Below are 20,979 nucleotides of genomic sequence, written 5' to 3'. Positions count from 1 at the left end.
ATTTTTAGGAATAGCCTGAGGCAATTCTCCGGCCTATATCACTTTTCCCTCCTCCACTACATCAGCAGCACTGGATGGTCGTAGATGGATTTTCTTTCTTTGAGTTTTTTAATTTTTCGCAGTCTACATACAGTGAGACCGTGGTACTCTCACAATCTAATCTGCCTACTCTACCTATGAAAACCGCAGCAAGGACACATTTGCTATAGCTCTGTTAACTTTTACAACCAAATGTGTACAGGATTCTATACCATGCTTCAATATTTCCTATACTGCAAATACTTCCTTTTTCTACTTTGAGCGAACGCAAAAATGGAAATGGCTCACTCAACAAAATGTGCGTATATTTCCCCTCTCAAGTTTACTAGAATGCAGAAAGTATGACGGCTTTAGATATTCATTATCTTCGCTTATTTCACTAATTTTCTTTTTCCGATTTTCACTTTTTTTGTTCTTTATTTTAATTTGTGTAATGTTTCCCTTTCAATGTTGGTTTTGAAGTATTCACTCGAACTACTTACTCATTTTTGTCATTTGCCATGTTAATGCTGGCACGGCAGCTGTTGCTGTGGTCAAAACCCCCAAAAGACCCAAAATGATTATATTAAAATGACAGGCAACAGCAGATTGTTGGTAAGAGCAGCATCCGCAGTCACCGAATTATCAATGATATTCCACAAAATCTACCGCACCACCCGTACAGATACGAAGCAACTGACAAGAAAGTAACCAGCGTGTGTAAGTATATAACTACTTAGGAGCATTTACAACAACATATGTACGTACATACCTACTGCATATATTTATACACATAAATTTACATGTGTTATCCGGAGTGCTTACAGCTTATGACAAGGCGGCAGAAAAGAATTTTTTGTTTCTTGTGTATAAATACCTATATACATACTTATGTACGCTTGTAGGCCTTATATAATTTTTTTCTTGCGCCCCACTACCTTCGGTCTCATTTATATGCACGCACATACATAATGAAGTTCCAGCGACCAGGGCGCAAATAAAACATGAGACAAATAGCAGAAATGAAGGTAGCTCAGCTGTTATCCGCAGGGACTTTACAGCCTCTGAAATGACCACTGAGACATTGCATTACTCAGCGTATAGAGTTTCTTGTGCACGAACAATGCGGAATGGTGTGAGCGAAGTAAGCTTTTTGGGTACGTAAACCAAACAATCGAATCGAGACAATACCTTTCATGCAGCGCTCTTTCTTTTGTTCCTGCTTCGCCACTTCTGAAGTGAAGGGTGTGCGTGCGTGGTCAGGCAATTTTCTTGCTTTTATTTGCTGCTTATCGAATGCCGAATTATTGGCTCCCAAGTGGAGAAAGACACATATTTCTTGGAAGCAGATTTTCTTTGTGTTCATTCGAGAAATATACGAGGAAAATTACACTGAAAAAAATATTTTCTAACAACACACGAAAAATTATTTGAACAAAAACTGCTAACATTTTTTGTAAAACTACTCTCAAAACTAATATATTTGAACAAAATTTGCTCATTTTTTTTTTAAAACATTCTAATGTTTTTTTTGTAAAAATACACTGAAAATTATTTGAACAAAAATCGCAACATTTGTTTGTAAAAATACACTGAAAATTATTTGAACAAAAATCGCAACATTTTTTTGTAAAAATACACAAAAAATTATTGGAACAAAAATTGCTACATTTTTTTTTTTTGTAAAAATACACTAAAAATTATTTCAACAAAAAACGGTACATTTTTTTTTTAATTACACCAAAATTTATTGAACAAATATTGCAAAATTTTTTTGTAAAAATTATTTAAAAAAAAATTATTGAATTTGTTTGTAAAAATTTAATTTTTTTTAATGCTCTAAAAATTATTTGAAAAACAAATTCTATTTATTTTGTAAAACTACGCTAAAAATTAATTGAAAAAAAGCTAAATTTTTTTGTAAAATTACTCCAAAAATTATTTGAACAAAGTTTGTAAAAATAAACTAAAAATTATGTGAAAAAATTCTATTTTTTTATAAACACACTAAAAATTATTTGAACAAAAATTTCTAAATTTTCTTTTAAAACATACACTAATCGTTAATTCAACAAAACTTACTACATTTTTTTTAAATAAACTAAAACTTATTGGAACATAAACTGCTAATTTTTTTTCTAAAATTATACTAAAAATTATTTGAAAAAAAATTTCAATTTTTTTTTAAATACACTAGAAATTGTTTTAACAAAAATTTCTAACTTTGTTTGCTAAAAATACACTAAAAATCATTTGAACAAAAATTGACCAATTTTTTTTTTTTTAATTGGACTGAAAATTAGTTGAATGAGAATTTCATTTTTTTTTTAAATACACTAAATATTATTGGATCAAAAATTCCAAAAAAAATTCTTGTAAAAAATAGACTAATAATTATTAGATCAAAAATTTCAAAATTTTTTTATAAAACGACACTAAAAATTACTTAAACAAAAATTCCTAATTTTTTTGAAAACAATCATCTAAAATTATTTGTGCAAAAACTGCCAATTTTTTTTTTCTAAAAATACTCTAAATATTATTTGAACAAAAATTGCAACATTTTTTTGTAAAACGACACTAAAAATTATTTATACAAAATGTGTGTTCAGAACTTATTTGTGCTATAAAAATTCACTAAGCTATTTTCGGAATTAAAAATAATAGGACTATGAATAAGTTCGTGCGGTTTTACAACAGATGGCGTAACTTGATTATTATTCCATCGATCCACATTTCCAAACATTCATTGGAAAGCTACTGTCGTAGGGCACAAACGTCAGTATAAGTTTTTTATTTGAAGCGTAAACAATAATATTTTTACCACACTTGAAAATGTCGAATTTCGTGCCAAATAATGTGTTTTTGCGGGGAATTCTTCTTCATTATTTTAATATGAAGAAAAAAGCAGCCGAAAGTCATCGTATCTTGGTGGAAGTTTATGGTGAGCATGCTCTAGCTGAGCGAACGTGCCAGAAGTGGTTTGCACGCTTTAAAAGTGGTGATGTTGGCTTGGAAGACGAAGAACGCGAGGGTGCGCCGCCAAAGTTCATGGATACCGAATTGGAGGAATTGCTCGATCAAGATCCGGCTCAAACGCAAGAAGAGGTTGCAAAAACTTTGGGAGTTGATCAATCAACCATTTCCAAACGTTTAAAAGCCATGGGAATGATCCGAAAGGTAGGCCATTGGGTGCCGTATGAATTATAGCCAAGAGACGTTGAACGCCGTTTTATGGCATGCGAACAACTGCTTCAACGGCACAAAAGAAAGGGTTTTTGCATCGAATTGTGACTGGCGATGAAAAGTGGGTCCATTACGACAATCCAAAACGTCGGGCAACGTATGGATACCCTGGCCATGCTTCAACATCGACGTCGGCGCAGAATATTCATGGCCTGAAGGTTATGCTGTGTATCTGGTGGGACCAGCTGGGTGTTGTGTATTATGAGCTACTGAAACCGAATGAAACGATTACGGGGGATGTCTACCGACGACAATTGATGCGTTTGAGCCGAGCACTGCGAGAAAAACGGCCGCAATACGCCGATAGACACGACAAAGTTATTTTGCAACATGACAATGCTCGGCCACATGTTGCACAAGTGGTGAAAACATACTTAGAAACGCTCAAATGGGATGTCCTACCCCACCCGTAACTTTCCTCACAAAAAAAAAAAAAAAAAAAAAAAAAAAAACATATACATACAGCGAGCGGTGCAAAGTGTTGGTGGGAAGAGATAGAATAGCTGACTACCATCTGCACACTTGCCCAGACAGCCGCGCAGGTGAATGACAGCTGACTCCCACAGGTATAAGCAAACCACCCAACAACATGCCGAACGAGTCTCCGGGCATATATGGAGAATCGAAGGAAAAGAGCGATACAATAAATCCGTTCCTGAGACGAGCGAGAATCGCCCGCTCACCTGTGAGAAAACAAATACTCACTTCTGAACAAGAGCGCGCTGAAAAGCACCAATGCGAGCATAAAACTCCAAACATGGAAAAAAGCGACGCGCAACAGCAGAAGGAAGAGGAAAGAGAGCAAGCGACAAAGCGAGAATCAAACGGAGAGCCGCTACGCGTGATGGGAGAAATAATAAAAGAGCTCATTAGTATGATGGAAGTGCAGAGGCATATTAACATTCCTATGAAAGACTTGGTGAGTGCAATAGAGAGGCTGCATAAGAAAGCATTAGACATGCACAGCATATCTAAGCCACCCACTGTGCGCGCCAATCAAAGCACACAAACTGACAAATTAGAGAACGATCGCAAAAAGCATGCAAAGAGAGCCCGCACGTCGGCCAATAGCGGACGGGATGCGCCCAATTCGCCGCAGCAAATAGCAAAGTGCATCCGCTTAGAATCGCCGAGAGGAGCAATAGAGGCCAGGCCCAAAGAGCAACAACACTGCACCAACCAACCAAAAGAGGGGGATGCTGTAAAGAAGCAAAGCGTGGCAGCGATAGACATGAATGCGCCCCTAGGCGTGGAGGGCATCCAATCACGTGAAGGCTGGTCAACAGTGGTCAAACGTAAGACCAAAACCACTCAAAAAATACCAACGAAACCTGACGCATTGGTCCTGAAGAAAGTCGGTGAACTTACATACGCGGAAATGTTAAAAAAAATTAAATCGCAACCTGACCTCAAGGAACTGAGCCATATAGTAAAGGGCATTAGAAAGACGGCGAAGGACGAATTATTATTCGAACTAAAGCGGCAAGCTGATCCAGCTACTGAAAAGCTCAAGACAGCAATAGAATGTGTCCTTGGCGAAAGTGCACAGGTTCGCTCACTAACCCAAGAAACGGCCTTACAAATAAAGGATATTGATGAAGTGACGTCCAGAGAAGAAGTGCTAGAGGCGATAAAAAATAGCCTCCCGGACGGAAAAGTTACGCTATCAGTCATTCGAGCAATGCATACAGCATACGGTGGCACGCAGACATGCACCATCAGCCTACCACCGGCATCCGCCCAAAAGCTGATAAGCCTATCCAAAATACGTATTGGCTGGGTCTACTGCCGCATTAGGGAAAAGGCAGCTATAACAAGGTGCTACAAATGTCACGATTTTGGCCACCTGGCAAGGAACTGCAAGAGCGAAGATGACCGCACTACTCAGTGCTTCAGATGTGGAGGGCAAGACCATAAGGTTAAAAACTGCGTAAATACGCCGAGGTGTGCGCTATGCCTACAGCACGGCGAAAGTGACACTAACCATGTGTCGGGAGGGCGAACATGCCCCGCATTCCAGAGAGCAGCCCAACAGAAGAAAGTATGAAGGTCTTGCAACTTAACCTCAACCACTGCGAAGCAGCGCAAAGCCTGCTTACCCAAACAGTATACGAACTGGGCATCGATGTTGCTATACTTAGCGAGCAATATAGAAACAGGCACGAGGCGTCATGGGCCAGCAACGTAAATGGCAAGTGTGCCATATGGAGCTGCGGGAGTAACCCCACCCATCTGGGGAAACCAGTTGCAACAACCGGCTATGTGCGTGCCAAAATAGATAATATACACATATACAGCTGTTACATACCACCCAGTACAGATTTGTGTACCTTTGCCAGTATCATGGACGAACTGGTTAATGACGCTAAGCAAAGAAGCGCGGCACTCATAGCAGGTGACTTCAATGCGTGGGCAGCAGAGTGGGGATGTAAGAGAACAAACCCGAAAGGCAGGGAGCTTTTAAATGCACTAGCAGCGCTTGATTTTGTCCTACTCAACAGTGGTACGGAGAACACATTTAGCAAAAATGGTACTGGTTCCATCATAGACCTTTCTTTCATAAGCAGGGGACTAAGTAGAGCTACAAGATGGTACCTCAGCGACTGCTACACACATAGCGATCATAAGGCAATAGTCATTGCCATCGAAAAAGCTCAAGCAGGCACGATACCCTACAAACGGCAAAAGGGGTGGAAAGCGAAAAGCTTCGACGAGAAGCTCTTTGAGATAGCCTTCGACAACACCGAGGTAATATGCACGGTTGAAACTGCAGCGTCGGAGATAAGGTCAGCCATCACCAAAGCATGCGATACCGCTATGGTCCGACAAGGAAGACACCAAACACGTAAGCCAGCATACTGGTGGAACGACGAGATTGCTGAGTTGCGAGCACAATGCAATCGGGCCAGAAGGCTATGTCAGCGCTCACGGAATGCAACCAACACTGTAGAACTCAGGCTTAACTACAAAAATAAGCGTAAAGCGCTTAAACTGGCCATTCGCGATAGCAAGCGCAATATGTTCAAAGAGCTATGTGACGACGTCAATAATAACCCATGGGGCTCAGCCTATAAAATAGTGCGGAACAAGATGAAACAGACGGTACAACCAACATGCCCAATTCTCTTGGACCAGATTGTACGAGAACTCTTCCCTCCGCAGCCTGACTTTGTGAGAAAGATAGATAGCGAACCAGCCACCAACATCCCGGCGGTAAATGTAGCCGAAGTGCTCAAACTAAGTAGCAAATTATCGTCTCGAAAAGCGCCTGGGCCAGATGGAATTCCAAACATTGCGTTGAAAAAAGCCGTGCTGCAAAACCCGTGCTTGTTTGCGAGAATTTTTAATGTGTACCTGCAAGAAGGCGTCTTTCCAAATATCTGGAAACTACAAAAATTGGTACTTGTACCTAAAAAACCAGGTGCTTGCGCTCCAAATGAATACCGTCCACTGTGTATGCTGGACTCCATTGGTAAGTTGTTTGAGCTTGTGATTAAAAACCGGCTGGAAATATATGTAGACGGACAGCTGTCAAGCTACCAGTTTGGCTTTAGGAGGAAGCGATCTACCACAGACGCGATAGAGGCCGTAAAAGTAATTGCGGAAAAGGCAATTGAAGGCAAGCGATGGTTAGGTGGTGCAAAAGAATATTGCCTAGTAATAACATTAGATGTCAAAAATGCGTTCAACAGTGCCAGATGGATAGACATACTACACGCCCTCCGCGCGATGCAAGTGCCTACCTATCTACAGCGTATCATATCCAGCTACCTGTCTGATAGGGTGTTACGTTACGGCAGCGACAGCGGAATTGTTGACTACCAGGTCACAGCTGGTGTGCCACAAGGATCCGTACTAGGGCCCCTCCTGTGGAACATTATGTACGACGGCATTTTGCGACTAAAGGTACACAAGAGAGCAACATTCGTTGGCTTCGCGGACGATATATCAATCGTTGTAACCGCGAAAACGCTCGCGGAAATTGTAAATATCGCGCAACAAGCTATAGGCGCGGCTCAAAGATGGCTAGGCGTGAATGGTTTAAAGCTAGCTACGCATAAAACAGAAGCCGTACTCATCAGCAGCCGTAAGAGAGTTGAAAAGGTCAAGATTAGAGTTGGGGACAGCATTATCGAGTCAAAGCCATACATAAAATACTTAGGCGTCTTGGTAGACCACCGAATTAGCTTCCGATACCACTTGGAATACGCTAGCAACAAAGCTGCGACTGCGACAGCAGCCCTGGCTAGAATAATGGCGAACATTGGGGGACCAAGGCAGCAGGCAAGACAGGTCCTGGCTGGAGTAGTGAGGTCTATCCTTTTATATGGCGCGACAGTTTGGCGCGATGCATTCCAACACGCTTCATACGTACGAAGTAGTAACTCCACGTACCGCTTGTGTGCTCTTAGAGTCTGCTCTGCCTTCAGGACAGTCTCAGAGGATGCGGCGCTCATCATAGCCGGTCTATGCCCACTCGACTTGATAGCGCAGGAGATGTATGAAATGAGACGTATGAGGAACAACCAAGCCCAATGCGATCAGCTGGCACTGAGAAAATCCATAAACCACCGCTGCGTGGACCAATGGCAGACGCGATGGGACATTGCAAATAAAGGCAGGTGGACCCACCGTCTCATCCCCAACGTTGAAGCTTGGCTCCAGAGAAAGCACGGAGAAGTAGACTTCTATGTCTGCCAAATCCTAAGTGGCCATGGTTGCTTTAAAGCGTACCTTCACCGCTTTGGACACGAAGAAAGCCCATACTGCGAGCAGTGCACACCAGCAGTTGAGGAAGACGCAGAACATGTGCTTTTCACGTGTCCCCGCTTCAGAAGAGTAAGGGCTAAACTAGAAGGCAACCTTGGCAGCAGCATCACGCCCGAGAATTTAGTGCCACTGATGTTGATGAGCCAGGACAATTGGAGCAAAGTCCAAAACATGGCTGCTGAAATAATGCAGCAACTTCGAAATAGCGAGCAGGCAAGGAGGACGCGCGAACGTCAAATAAGAACGTGAAGCAGCACACCTATCCAGAGATGAAAACACAGGTAAACTGACGATACCACTATTAGAAACTAGCTTTTCTATGGTTACGAACAGGGACATGGGGGGAGGGGGCGTATAGATCCGACAGGGGTGGTTGTCTTCTGATATGACCTAACAGTGGTGGTAATAGGCAGATGCAGCTTGTGACATATTGCATCAGAACAGTAACTGACGTTGAGTGCAACGCTCAAACCGCCTCCCGACGAAATACTTGACGGTAGTACCGGGGGGATCGGTACTTTGACGGTAGGAGGTTTAGTTCGGGTTAAAGTCCCACACTGACGGGGTAAGGCTTTCGATGCTTCCTCCTCATAAAAAAAAAAAAAAAAAAAAAAAAAAAAAAAAAAAAAAAAAAAAAAAAAAAAAACCCCACCCGCCGTATAGTCCAGACCTTGCGCCATCCGATTACTATCTCTTCCGATCGATGCAACATGGCCTGGCTGACCAGCACTTCCGTAGTTTCAAATTTCGAAAAAAACCGCACGAACTTATTCATAGTTCTATTACAGTTATGTCAACTTTAATTATAATAATAGTTTTGATTACTTTCCTTCACGCAATCAAAAAAAAGTTACAAAATTACTATTTTCAGCTATCTCCAGTCCACTCAAACTAAATTATTATCTTTTCTCGGCTTGTTTGCCAAAAATTTGATATCCACTGTCCCTCAAACAATTATTTCAAGCCACATGTGGCAATTCATTGTCCCAAGCGCCTAAAAAGCTGCTTCGTTCATGAGTTTATTTTCTGTTCAATATTTTTGTTCATTTTTCTCCTATTTTTTGTGGTGCGTCTTGCCAATGGGCAAAGGCTGCAAATAGCAAATTGAATACACAGCCAAAAACCAAATACACTTCATATGGCCCTATGTACAGTGAAAAGTATGCGAATTGTTTCAGTTTGCTTAAAAAATAGATGGTAAAAATAGCAGCAAAAGTAAAGAAATGAGAGGTTATTGATATTTCCCCCCCTTTTTTGGGCACGTGCTATTTTTGCAGCACGGTATGGATAAGAAACAAATCAATTTTTACATGAGTTTGGTCCGTTCATACATTTTTCGCACTTTTGCTTTCACTTGGCACTTCCTTTGTTCTATTTGTTTTTATTTTTGCTGCTTTTCATTTTTTTTATATTTTTGCTTGTGTTTCGAGCCGACGTTTTGATGACGCGCGTCACTTGGTGTCGTACTGCTTCATTTGCAAATAAAATATCCTTTATTTTATGGCATATTTTATGGCGCAGTGAAGCGTATGCGCATGAAAGCGTACTTACTTTTAATAGCAGTTTGTTTGTGTTTGTGAAAAAACTTACCTTAATTATATTATTAAATTCCGTGTAGCATTTGATCGCGCTGAAATGCCAGAATGAAAGTAAAACAGTTGGTTAGATAAGATTTATGACATTCATAATAAATAATTAATAATAATAATAATATACACAAAAATTTATTGTATTTAGTAAGCCAAATTTGGCAATACTGGTTGCGAATTGCATATTTTTAGGCATATAAAAGTCCAGATTACACATTTTAATGCAGCGAGAAATTTCTATCTCACTATTTATCCGATTATAATTTTATTTTTATTTTTATTATTCCAGTATTTGGCATTTGTATAAAGAAAAATTAGAAATTTATTTTAACACATTGTGGTCGGGCGTTTTGTGCCAGTGCATTACGGCTGGAGCGGGTAATTTATTGAAAAATGTGCGCGAATTTTATTGTTATTAAAAATCAGTATAAATTTAAAAAGGCTCTGATTTCTTTTTTTAACTTTTATTTTCTTATCTTAGAATGTATTCTCTATCGTTATTATAATAAATAAAGCTACTTTCTGTATACTGTGAATTACGCCACTTAACTAAAACTGAAATAAGAGTTATTTTGAAACTAATTGCTTTTAAATTTGCTCGTATGCTGTTTACTGTTAAACACAATTTACCGTTATTATTTTGATTTGTATATGTTTGTACATCGTAATACTAGGTATGGGAAAGGGTAACAACAAACATTAATAACCCGTATATCTTTATTTCCCTTGTTCTACCACCCATCTATAAAAACGTATAACTACGTGACCCGCGCTCTACCCACAGTTTGCGAAAAACGTATTTTTACGTGTCCCGCAGACAATGTGTTAAATATTTCTATTTTTATTTATAATTTGTATTTATAATTATTTCACATAATAGTTAAAGCACTGGCAACTGTGGTTTTCGGCATTTATTTAAAATAGTTATTTAAAAATTATCTTAGTTCTTTTAATATTAAGCTGATAGTTTAAAATTTTGTTGCATACTTTTGGATGCGCACAAAAAATAAAAATTTCCTTTATTTCTGTTCAAACAAACTTTCTTATTAATATGATTATGCTAAGTACTCTTTAATTTCTATTGAATATTTTTGGGCGCTCAACCCCAATTCTTAAATTTTCCATCGAATTATACCATTTTTTATTTTTATAATTTCATTTATTGGAATTTGTATAAATAAAAATGGGAATTTATTTAAAATATTTATTTGAAAATTCCCTTAATTCTCTTACTGTTGAGTTTAAATAGTGATAATAGTGTGCATATTTTTGGATGACAACAAAAAATAATTTCTTTATTTCTGTTCGAACTAACTGGCCTATTAATAGGATTATGCTTAGTACTCTTAAATTTTTAATGAATACTTTTGGGCACTCTAAATCCCTCAAGAGCTAAAAGTAGCCCAAACCAATGATTGTGCCAAGCACTCTTTTAATTTTTAATGAATAGTTTTAGGCGCTCGCAATTTTTCTGAAATTTTTCCTAATTAAAGTGCAGCTCTTAAGAGCTGAAAGTAACCCAAACACATAATTTTATGAGTTTTGTTGCATACTTTTATGCGTTTTGAAATAAGTATACTTTTTAACAGAAATTTGCTATCGTGTGTAGTAGTAATTTTGCAAAAATCTGTGCAATTAAAATACCTACAACGATATTTGCCGAAATATTAACGACGTTTAGAACATCTCAACGCATTCAACTAATTTTTTGCCTTCGTTTATAGCTATAAGGCCAGTTTTTCCTTTTTTGTTACAAAGTAAAACACGGAGTCACCTGCTTTCTTCCTAAGTTTGCCTCACATAATTTTGCTTAAGCTGCAATATTACTGATCTTTGTTTCCTACATATAGGCTAATAGCGCTTCAAAGTAGTTTTATTGCATCAACTTAGTTTTCGGCCTTAAATGCAAATCACGCTTAACAAATTTTACTTGTTTGTTAGTGTAAACGAAAAAAATATATTTGTTTTCTGCAGCAAGTTTTATAATAATTTTTTTTTGTTGTAATTGCCTGATTTTAGGCTGCTAACTATTAAAAGATCTTAAATTACAGCTGCTCAAACGAAAATTTGTGGATATGTATGGAATAGCTGCAATTGAGACATTTTTATATATTTAATTAGCGTTGCATAATTAGAATTCAATAAAAACCAAGCATAATTTTAGGCAGAATAACTTATAAAAGTAAGCTAATTCCCAATGTTATAACACATTTTGCATTCTTTAGCCTCTTCGAGCTGAAGACTGTGAAACCTAGCAATATATTTTAAATTTACTGCATTTTTAAGGCTATTGAGCAAAATTCCTGCAAGTTAATATCGGCAGTGAAAAATGGAAGGTTTCATTTCTTATTTTTTCGCGCAAAAAGCCGTTAATGCATTTACCATCAAATTACCATGGAATATTGTTAATAAATAATTATGGTGTTGCATGCTTGTTGGCTTACAATGACATTTGCTTACAACTGCAAATTGTATTATGATATTAATGCAATAAATTATATGTTTTCAGAAGAGCACAAAGGCGAGAAATTTTATAGCATTAAAGTTGGAATTTAATTAAATAGCTTTTTTTCCTAGCACACATTTTCTTACTTTGCATACTTTTAGGCCAATGCTTGGTCGACGGCAAAAGAAAAATTAACTGCATTCAACGCAAGGAATTCGCCAACAATGAACGGTATGCATAATATGTTTGTATTAAATTTATACAAAACACAGCATATTTGAAGGCGCATTTATTATATGCATTGTGCTGGAATGTGAACAAAAAACGGCAAAAAACACATTTATTTATTGAGCATTCATTTGTTATTTTATTTTTATTTAAATGTTTGTTTATTTACGCAAATAGCGTTTATTTGCAGCATACTTTTAGGTTTATTTGTGTAATTTAATTGTCAATTATTTTATTTTATTTTTATATTTCCCAAATTTTATTGTTAAATTGCTATTACAATACTGAAATACGCGCACAAGTTTCGTCGAATTAATTAATATTACATACTTTTGCGCTGCAGACGTCAGTGATTACTATATTTAGCGTGAATTCGGGAGCAGGCCAAAAACAAGTTAAATAGGGTGCAACATAGCGTTAATAAATTGTTAAGTAGCAAAACAATAGGCTCACTTAGCCATGCACAATTTTAATTAAAATAGCCTAAATGTATGCAGCAGAAGCACTTCAAATACAGATCCAAATAGCAGTAAAACCAAAGTATTTACTCATGCTAACATATACATGAACAAGTATATTTTTTGGGCCGAATCGGGACTTAGTCAGAGCACAGCCGCGCTCTCGCCCTCAACTTGCCATCCCGTCTTTCCCGTGTGGCGGCAAACTTTAACCTGGGTCTGTGTAAGGAGTTAGCAAGAAACAAAGAAGCCGAAAACAGCACCTAAAAGTATGCTCAACATAAAGAATTCTAAAGAAAACAAATAAACAAAAAGTATCTTTGAAACAGTTTATTTCATGCGCCCAAAGTACCCCGTCAACACTTCGAACTTGTTAACCCTTTTACTTTCACTTGATGTGATTTTAAGTAAACGCACTTTTGTCGCTTAAACTACAGGCTGTGTTGGCTTTTGGGGGCGTTAGTAGAGTTAACTTTTTGCAGACCCGCCTCCTCACACACACAAGCGCGCACACGCTCACATGCACACCGTATGCCTGCAAGTTTATTAAAATTCTTGGAAAATCCAAACAACCGGCTGTTTGTCTCGTTTACAACTGCTGTCGGTGTGACTCAAAATAATATGGTGTTGTGGTGTAAGTGTTATTCATTGGTGGTGTGATTATTGTGACTTTGTGTAGCATGCTTTCAGGGTTCGACAGAATGTTTTTTGCTGTTTGGCACGTATTCGAGACAGTAGCGACAGTAAATTCAATCCGTTGATGTGTAAATACGAATACGAAATTAGATGGAGTTTTCTATTAAAAATGAATGGAATAGGAATTTGCGTAAACTTTTAAGCGCCTTAAAATAGCCTATGCCAACAAGCAAAAAGAAAACAGGTTATGGAAAAGTTTGTAAAATGTATTTAAGGCAAATAGAAAAGAGACACAATAAAGTTGAGTAGAACATTTTGGAAAATGCAAGCATTAACACCCCAAAAAGTATGTCACGAAAATATATACGTCCTACAACTAAGAGGTGGTCATCCCATTTCCATTTTTCTTTCTTTATTCTTCGTCTTCTTTTCTGGGCTGGGCTGAGGTAAGCTGTCATACGACCCGTGCGTAGACCCAACCCGTCTGGGGGTGCAATTCATCAAGTAGCCCGATCGCATCCGGAGTTTACAGACTACCTGGCAACCTTCTGTATTATCCAGCCTTACTTGCACACAGGAGCATCTGTGCGGGCAGACCTTGCCTTGCTCTACACTCGTGGGGAAAAATGGAAGACAGTGTTAGTTATTTTATAACCTTTCCACTAATAATCTGCCTCCAACTGGCAGATATCTACAGCCAGCCACAGCTGTTGATGTAATGGAGAAGATTATGGGATTTAGGTTGGCGCGCAATTGTTAAGGAACTCCGAAAATTAAAAGCACCCATGCGTGAGCGCGAAAACATTGCCTCAGATTTTTGATACCTTGCAGATCACCAGTTTTGCACCAAAAAGTATGCAATACAATTTTAAATCATTGACCTTATATTATTGCTCATAATAGTGACTAAATGTGTACCTGAAAAAATTTTACCAGGCTTAGGTTAGGTAGCCTCCGCGAACGCAGGCAGCTTGTCGTGGTACGGAGGCTTAGTGGAATCACTAATCAGACCTTATCAGTGGATGGTAGTGTGGTCGCTTAGATAAATTCCAGTGTTGAGCGAATGCACTCCACTCCTTTGGTTGGGGCTGCTTTTTGAACGATGACCAAATTCTGCTTGGAACAAGGTGTTATACGACACGTGCGGAGGTTCTGCCTGGCTGGAGACCCAGACCAAAAAAAAACTCCTTACCTGTCCACCCGGGGGTCGGTACCTGCTTCTAGGTTTAATCGGCAGGCTGCTATGGAAGGGCCTACTACCTCTAGGCAAATTACAAGCGTAGGACGGGGGGGCCGGCTAAATATGTCCGTCCCTCCAAGCAGAAATATTACGAGAAAAAGACGGCCAATAGGGTCTTTTTTGGACTGGGAGAAATAGCAACAGACCAGCTAACCGAAGACAAGACCAAGTCGTTAGAATGGGCAAAAGGAATAATATTCGACTTGGGAAAACCGGCGGGTGCTGCTCCTAAAAGACAACGGTCTGCGGAGCAAACAAAGAAAGAGTCGCCAAAAAACAAAAAGTAGGTAGCCATACACCACCAACCTTTAGTGAGCTTGTAAGGGCGACGGTGAGGTTAGATTATGGGGATAGTCGGTCTGTACGACCAACTCACTTAGACCTTACAGATCCGTTGTGATACCACTGTGCGACACGGTAACCTCATTTATTTTCCTTCATGGAACAATTTTGTAGCCCTTATGAAGCGCAGGATTAGTCGCATTTCCACGCCAGATAGTTCTATAAGAGAGTTGAAAAAGTAATTACCTGGAAAGCCTGCTCTAATTTAGCCGGTTTTACGTTAACGGAATGACTCGGGTTTTTTCCGACCAAGAGCTGCCGCCCCAGTAAACTAGCCCTGTATAGTGAACTGTTTATCATCACTCACGGTTTCTTCCTCTTCCTCATCTCTACAAGTTCACTTACGGCCATGGTAGCCTAGCTGTTACGCACGTGTCTTCATCTCTCAATGCCGTATAGGCCTCTTGGATAAAGTTATTCTTATTTGTTAAGCCTAATCCTATGTCGATGGTCGTTCGTGTCCGGCCCGCTTTCTATGAAACTATTGCACGGTGCATGTTTCATACCATTCATTTATGATAAAATATTATGGAGGTTGAATTAGTTTTAAAGGTTTTTTCGAAGATTTGGGGCTTTATTGTAAAAAACGGTACAAAATATTTTATTCGAAGTATTGGCCATCGCTAGCTACAACTTTCGCCCATCTTTCGGGTAATTTCCGGATGCCGTTTCTCCAAAATTCTGGCCGCTGCTTGGCTATCCATGACTCAACCCATATTTTGGTAGCCTCGTACGAGGAGAACCGCTGGTCCGCCAAATCGAGACTCATATGCCGGAACAAATGATAATCGGAGAGAGCTATGTCTGAACTATACGGCGGGTGGGGTAACACTTCCCAGCAAAGCGTTCCAAAGTATTTTTTGACAGGTTGAGCAACATGCGGCCGAGCGTTGTCATGTTGCAAAATAACCTTGTCGTGCCTTTTTACCGTTTCCGGCCGTTTTTCTTTCAATGCGCGGCTTAAACGCATCAATTGCAGTCGGTAACGATCCCCCGTGATTGTTTCGCCCGGTTGGAGCAGCTCAAAATATACGACGCCGACCTGATCCCACCAAATGCAGAGCATGATTTTCTTGCCGTGATTCTGCTTGATGCGTGGCCGGGCAAACCCCATGATTTTTTGCGTTTTGGGTTATCGTAGTGGATCCATTTTTCGTCGCCAGTCACCACCCGATGCAAAAAACCCTTCCGATTTTGTCGCTCGATCAGCAATTCGCACGTAAAAACTCGCCGTTCGACGTCGCGCTGCTTCAACTCGTACGGGACCCAATGTCCTTGCTTTTGGATCATTCCCATCGCTTTTAGACGCTTGCAAACGGTTGATTTATCAACGCCCAATGATTCAGCAAGCTCTTCTTGGGTTTGGCACGAGTCCTCGTTTACCAATTCCCCCAATTCCGCGTCCTCGAACTTTTTGGGCTGGCCAAGACGCTCCTTGTCTTCGGTGTGAAAATCACCACTTTTGAATCGTCGAAACCAGTACTCACATGTTGAAATCGACGGAGTATGGTCTGGGTAGGCCTCCTGCAGCAATTCACGGGCTTGGGCTGTATTTTTTTTCAAATTGAAGCAGAAAAGCAAAGCTTCCCGCAAATTGCGTTTCGACGGCACGAAAGTTGACATACTCGGAGCACGAAAACACTGCGTTGTTTATACTTCAGCGAAATGACAGATACTGATAAACAAAGCCTAGGGATAAATAGCGCCATCTGTGTGTCACCTTTAAAACTAATTCAACCTAAAAAATTTGGAAAAAATCTCTTCGGATATGTGAAGTTAAAGCTTAGAAGATACCTTATGATTTTTTTCGAATTTTCTCTTGTCGTTATATAGTATCATAGAAATAAGCGCCGACCCATAAGGTGCGAAGTGGAACGACATGGGACTAGGGTTAAGTTGCTCGTGGCTATAGGTATCCCAATGGTACTTTTATCACTGAGCAGTTGAAGAATAGTACCTTTCCTGGTTGGCTCATCGACTCTACAATTTCTCTCAATAAGCTTAAGAAAGATTAAGCAAAGTAGCCAACTACAAAACCTACACAAAGTTGCCGGAAAAATTTAATAAACCAGTTCCCGTCTCCTTCAGTAACTTCACAAAGAATTTGCGTGATTTATTATATTTTTCATACTTGTATTATATTTCTTATATATTATTTTTTCCAGCTCATATTCAACGTATGCTCTTGTGTGAAATAAATTATAAATCACATGCAGTTAATTAAATTGCTTACACACCAACTAACGCGGCCTTATCACATTAGCATTAATCAATGCACAAGTAAGTGCGACCAACGCTCGAAAGTATGCCACAAAGCACACGCTACATGCCACTAAACAATAGTCTTGCTAAATAGCGGCACGCTACTTACTTGGCTATGGCTATTTTTAGGCGCTTAAACAGCTCGAAACGGCAGCAGCGACCACGAACAGGTTTGCGAGTCCATGGAGGTGTTAATGAGAGTCTCAAAAATAACTTCAGCGCTATTGTACGGCATTATGACAATAGCAACAATGCTGCAAATTTAATTCATACTAAGTCATGTTAAGTCGCAAAGTATAAGCGAAATTACGGCGACAACTTAAATCGCTAACAAAGCGCCACTCACAGCCATTGTAGTAGGCACGAGGCGACATATTTAAGTATGGCTTAACAAACATATAAAAGTACGAGCATACATATATAAATATACAAATGGAAAACTTCACTATTTAAAGCGGTAAAGGAATGCGCCAGAATTCAGGGTGGCGACGCAACAGCGAATTTTCTTAGTGAAAATACGAGCAGGTACAACAGCGACAGCAGCACAACATGAGTTGGCAATATAAATGCTCATTAAATAATAAACTTAGGCTTTGCACGCAAAAAATAAGACGCCTAAAAGACCCTTGAACGGTAGCCAAGCGGACGTACTTAGCAGCCAGGCAGGAAAGCGCGTGCGTTAAATGAGACAAAAGGAGAGGAAGTCAGGAGCAGTTGTCATTCGTTGCCAGTCGTTTATCTCAAAGTTGGCTTACGCCAATAAGCCTACTCATACAATATTTTACGCATACTTTCAGGCGCCTATCAGTTCAGCTTCAAAGCAACTCAGTGAACAATTAAATATTTTTGAAATTCTTTGGTGTGTATTAAGGTACACTCAGCGACGGTGAGAAGGGCACTCAGTATGCACACATATACATGCACACAAATATACATGCACACACATATACACACTTAGGCTACCTTTATCTTCTTGCACTCAAGCTGCGCCTACTTGCAAACCTTTTTCTCTGCTGTCTCACCAGCCTTTTAACTTATTACACTTTTTTCCTGCACATGACATTCATTGTAGCTGATTACAAACAGTAAGTTCCCAAAGGTAATGACATTACGTTAATGCGCTGCCAAATGTGCTTTGCAGCTGCAAGTTTAACGCTAGCATACGTTAAGGCGGTGTGGGAATGTATACAAGGTTATTATACTTGGACTATTTTACTGTGGATTAATATTTAAAGTGCGCATTTTAAACTAAAGATAGCATTTTCGTCTAAATATTTTTTCTAAAAAATATATCCATACACCAAATTATGATCCATGGTTAGAAAAGTGGCAAAGCATAGTGAGCAAGTAACGGCGATTCGAAAATCATCAAAATATGCTGCGCAGCTATCTCAAATTACATAATTAAAAATATGAAGCACGGAAATGCGCCTAAAAGCGAGCAACTGGTTGCGAATATCGCGAAAATTACCACAAATTGAGCCGAAATCAAAACAACGAAATGCTTTCTAATATCTTAATTTATTTTATTAATTATACCTTCTCTTTGGCGCCTAAAAATATGCCTAGATATCAGATAGCCAGAAGAAATTGCTGGAGCGCTTTGTTGAACTCAAACAAAATTGTGTAAGGCCGAAGAAGAGGCAAGCGCTACACCAAATACAAAAGCTTCAATTAAACTACAATATTTTAAGTGCCAAAAAGTATGTTATTAAAGTTGAAAAGATGGCTTTGTACTCTATAAAAAAAGCGCTAAGTTCAGCAGTTGCGATGGAGAACATAAACTGGCTGGTTCGATTGAAATCTCAAATTATGGTAAAAGAAATGTTTAACGCACGTAAAATTGTGGTTTGATAATTAAAAGGGCCATGCCAATAGATTGGCACAATGATTGTTTCCACAATGACCAGGGACCTTAAATTCCATAAAAGGAACACAATTTTTACGCTTAATTATGTACAGCTCAAATTAGCTACATTGAGTAGAAAGAGAAACCAATATGCAGCTCAGCGCCTAAAAATGTATTTACAGTTTTAAGGCCACTTCTATGAAACAATTATGCTTGGGAGAGCCAAAAATTCGGTTAAAGGAGCAAAATTCTCAAATATGTTTTAATATTTTTTTGCATTACTTGCACTTCATTGCACGCTCTCACTGTGCCCTCGCTTATAATTTTTCAACACTACAGCACCAGTTACCTTCTAGTAATTGAATTATAGTGACTAAAGATACACATCCACATGTAAGTAGCAACAAATACATATTTAAGCACAGGTGTTTTGCAAGAATAGCGCCTTTCCTGCACTTAGTGCAATATTATTATCGATTACTTAAGCGTCTGCTTATACGCGGCAAAGACCCGACCCTAAGCACTGAGAACTAAAGGAACGATATGAACTTCACTTAACTGCATGAGAGTATGAGAATATATGCACATACATACGCAGTTATGTGCACATAAAACTATTCTAAGCAAAAGCAAAATCATTGCATATCATTAGGCGCATAAGTACATACACATACACACCTGGACACGGTAATTTTCTACATGACCGCACTACCTCAAGAGTTCACTGAACCCTGCAGCTGCAAAATTGTAAATCAAATAAAGTCATACACGCACACGCGAGTAAACACTTCTAATGCAGGCCTTTGTCGCTAAACCCTTTTCTGTTTTTTGCTAAGCGCCATTCTTCTTCTTCCGCCATACCCCTGCTCTCCTTTTTTACATTTACTCTGTCGTACTGTGTTGCCTTTCCTCTAACAGATTCTGTTGTTATTAGCGCCTTTTATTTGAAATTTCTACACACTTCTGTTCCTTTGTCTGCCCTACTCTCACTTATGTCCTGCTGTACTTTACTTTTCATACCAAAGGAACTTTTACCCGTTCCAATCACGAAAGTTTACTAATTTACACTGTGAAGGGTTTGCATTCGATCGTTGATGAAATTTACAAATTTCACCCTTTTCACACTCACTTTACATTTTTTCGTAAACAAAATAAAAATAAATAAAAAAAAACCATATAAAATCAAACAGCTGCTATTTCCCATAGCGCAAGTATAAAAAAAAATGTATCTACTTACATCTCAAACCGCGTTGTTAATTGGTTTTATAAAAAACTTAAAAAACATAGTCTACACCCAGGCGGTAATTCCTTTGAAGAGCCATAACTTGATTAATTTTTGGCGGATTGGCATGAAATTTGTAAGCATTGTCAGATTATTTTGGAACTTGTGTGCTGTAACGATTTCTGATTTTTTTTTTATATGTAAAGAAGGGTTTGCCCGTCACAGCCAGGTGTTCCTGAAGGTGACTTATAATCGAGGTAGAAATATAAGTATATAAATAATAGTAATAATTTGATTTGTTGCTTTATTAGTAAAGTGGCCTGGTTATAGGAGAACTAAATATTTGGAGACCATTAAAATAGTATAAATCGTAAAAAAATTATTATTTTAGTTATACTTGAAAAAACTTAAAAAAAAAAATCTTTTTATTTCAAATATTTTTATTTTTTTAACAATATTTTTTTAAATTTGTAGTTTAGAATTATGTCTCAAAAAAAAAAAATTAAATAAAAGAAATGAATTAATTAATATCTTTCCTTTACTTTAATGGCCTCCATAAAAAGCTTGAATTGTGAAAAAATATTTTCTTTTTTGTCTTACTTGAAAAAAAAAATATTGAAAAAAAATTATTTTTCTTTTTATTTCAAATAATTTTATTTTTTATCGAGGCTGT

The 20,979-nt window shown here is 38.5% G+C and overlaps 1 protein-coding gene across 2 annotated transcripts in view; it reads right to left on the bottom strand.

Moving 5' to 3' along the window:
* The window catches only part of LOC129236805 (1-phosphatidylinositol 4,5-bisphosphate phosphodiesterase), a 186,044-nt gene that overhangs the window by 128,142 nt on the left and 36,923 nt on the right, over positions 1-20,979 (bottom strand). For both annotated transcript variants that reach the window (XM_054871043.1, XM_054871041.1), the window contains exon 3: positions 9,625-9,664. The gene's annotated coding sequence lies outside the window, so the exon portion shown is untranslated. The remainder of the gene's footprint in view (positions 1-9,624; positions 9,665-20,979) is intronic.

This window comes from Anastrepha obliqua, chromosome 2, assembly GCF_027943255.1.
Source record: "Anastrepha obliqua isolate idAnaObli1 chromosome 2, idAnaObli1_1.0, whole genome shotgun sequence".
Lineage (NCBI taxonomy): Eukaryota > Metazoa > Arthropoda > Insecta > Diptera > Tephritidae > Anastrepha > Anastrepha obliqua.
The sequence above is the reverse complement of the archived record's forward strand: the minus strand, read 5'-3'. Positions and strand labels throughout refer to the sequence as shown.